This window comes from Papaver somniferum, chromosome 11 (assembly GCF_003573695.1).
Source record: "Papaver somniferum cultivar HN1 chromosome 11, ASM357369v1, whole genome shotgun sequence".
Taxonomy (NCBI): domain Eukaryota; kingdom Viridiplantae; phylum Streptophyta; class Magnoliopsida; order Ranunculales; family Papaveraceae; genus Papaver; species Papaver somniferum.
Genome location: NC_039368.1, coordinates 137149428 through 137152367, shown reverse-complemented (window position 1 = coordinate 137152367; position 2940 = coordinate 137149428). Strand labels below are relative to the sequence as shown.

Genomic DNA, 2940 nt, shown 5'->3' with positions numbered 1-2940 from the left:
TGTTGTGGTTTGATCCATAAGTACATATCTTTCATACTAAAATAAGACTCTCGATTATGTTTTTTTGATAGATTCATTACATGCGGTTTGTTTTTTAGTTCATGAATCAGCAGTACATATGTGTCATACTGATACGAACTGCTTTTGATTATGTTTTATTCTTAGTTATATCATTTGTTGTTGTTTCATCCATAGTGTTTTTATTCTTAGTTATATCATTATGTGGAATACTGATACAAACTGTTTTTTTTTTTGGGTTGATCCATTAGTACGTATGTGTAGTACTGAATATGTGCTTTAATTTTACGTCTATATCGTTCACTTTTTCTTTACATGCAGTTGATTTTTTAGTTCATTTGATTTTGTTTTATTCAAAGTTTTGCCACTGTTTGTCTGTTGGTAGTTTAGTTCGGGTTAGGCGTAGGAATGGATCGTGGTGGCCGTGGCGTATAATGGGATTTCCTGAATTTCTTGATGGTTGCGTCCTTTCTCTGAAGGATCAAACTCCGGTGAAGTTCTTGGGACGATATAATGCAAACATGTAAGTGTTTCGATATTCTTGTTTATGTAATCTTGTTTAGTATGAAGTGTGTTTTAATGGGTGTGCATAATGTATGTACTGCATTCTCATGCATTTTTAGTGTGTTTTGATGAGAGTGTGTAATGCATGTATTGCATTCTCATGCATTTTTAGTGAGTTTGATGGAGTCCATAATGAATGTACTGTATTATTCCCAGATAAGTATTGTAGAAGGTTTTTGCAGCTTCATTTGGTATAATTTGGCAGTGCGTATATGCTGCACTGCTGAAAATTCAGTTTATATACGCTACACTGACGAGAAATCAGTGTATAAATGTTGCACTCTGTAAAAATCACAGTCTACACTTCATAGAACATTACAGTAGCTGCTGGTTTTTTGCTCCATAACTATTATTCTGCACTAAGCATAACCAAGTAATCCGCTTGGAGTTTTTATACATTTTTTGATCATCTCAGTTGGTCACTTAGCAGGGGGCTCAACAAGACGTGCTAGTTGATATGGTTGCATAAAGTCATTTTTACAAGCAGAGATTGGTACACCTTATCAACACAACTACGTAAGACTCTTGCTTAAGTTTCTTTTTTCGCATAGAGGAATACCAAAAAAAAACTAATAAACAGTTTATCTCCTTGCTATACCTTTTTCTCTTAGTATACCAGCACCGTCGTCTATCCGCTGGACAACCCATACGATTTTAGTTTCAATGTTTAAGTATATTCACTCTATAATTACCCAAGTTGGACTAAGTGAAGTATTGTTCATTATGGGGACATTTATAGGATCCTGTACATATTTTTCTTAACATTAAATCCGTGTTATTATGTTTAAAATCCACTGAAAATATGAGTGCATCCAATATGTACTGATAGTTGTGAAACGAAGACTTGCCTTTCTTAGCATTACAATAGGTTTAGATAGAATTAGTGTGTTTTGTAACGCAATCACTGTCATGGTGTGAAAGGAAGAATTTTGTTTCTTAGCATTATCCATTGGTTATATGATCTTTTTGGGTTGGTACTGGAATTGGCTTATTACAGTTATGTGTCGGTTCGAGAACGATTTTTTTTATTATACAGTATGAATTGAGTTTATTCAAGGATGATTTTTGTAGATGTAAAACATGAACTGAGTGTAGGTATACTGTCAATAAATGGGTGTATAGTACTGTCAAGAAATAGTTATTTGTTGCCTTCGAAAAAGAAAGGACCGAATAAATTGAGTGCAGATGTACTGTCAAGAAATTGAGTACATCATTTATAGACTGGAAAACATTTTGCAGGATTATTACTCTTCGTCAGTTGGTATGGTTTGCTAAACGCCTACACGTCTTAAGAGTTTTCATTGGTAATGGGTGATAAGTGCCTAAATACATCTTTTGAATGTCAATTTTTTATGCTTTTCTTAGTTATTTCTCTTGTATTTTTGTATATTACGTTTGTTTTATTTTGCAGGCATTTTAGAGTCATGTTACATGAAAGAAGAGGAGAAGAGGCATAATTCATCATTTTGGCTACGCTAGGTGCTAATGGATTTGAAGCCAAGGCAGTCACACTTATTAATCGGGGTAGCCACCTGCTGTGATAAGGCCAGTCTTATACGCGCAACAACAAAGCTAGGTCCTAATACACTCGACCAGTTCCGCTCATTTCATCTCAGTCTACACCAAAATACGAAGAGCTGCTGCCAAGAGTTCACACGTTGTCCAACAAAGTCGACCAGCAGCTAGTCACGGTTCTTGTGGTCGTGTTTGAGGAGGAAAGGCGTGATCCAGAAGCTCAGAACAACAGACAGAGTGAGAGATTAATACCGAGAAACCAGTTGGGAAAGAGTTGTTGTCTGTCATTGATTGGAATGAAGATCAAGGGAGATCAGGACTGGGATCTCGAAGCTGAGAAGGAAATAAAGATTGGGTATTCAATTTTGGAGAGTTTGGTTTGATTTTGAAGTCGTTTTGCTGCCAAGAGAAGGCAGTGAAGAGAAGACAAGTTAATATAAAGGATTCTTAAATGCTACATACAGGCAACTCCAGATAAAGCTTGATTTAGAACTTGAGATAAACATGGAAACATTGGTCGAATATTCAAAGATTGGGTTTGTAAAACTTGGACGAAAAACCAGTTAATAGAGTGAAGCTTCTTGTCGTTGATTTTGATAGTTAACAGTGCAGAAGATATGTACTCGAATTTATAAGTATATAAGCTATGTGTACTCAAATTTGTAAGCAGTGCAGCAGATATGTACTCAATATAATAAGGGTGTAGACACGCACACGTTTGGTAGTAGAGGGTATTATGGTCATTTCAATGTTTTCAATTAATTTTGGACCTCCAGATAAAAAAAATTCCCGTTGGACCCTACTATAAATAACCTTATGGGCTTAGGACCAAACAAGAAATTT

General features: G+C 35.5%; 1 long non-coding RNA gene across 1 annotated transcript; it reads left to right on the top strand.

Annotated features, from left to right (window-relative positions):
• Positions 1-367: 367 nt before the first annotated feature.
• LOC113321073 lies at positions 368-1141 on the top strand. The gene is made up of 2 exons (XR_003346461.1): positions 368-541; positions 1013-1141. It is a non-coding gene; the product is annotated as an uncharacterized LOC113321073 (long non-coding RNA).
• Positions 1142-2940: the final 1799 nt, after the last annotated feature.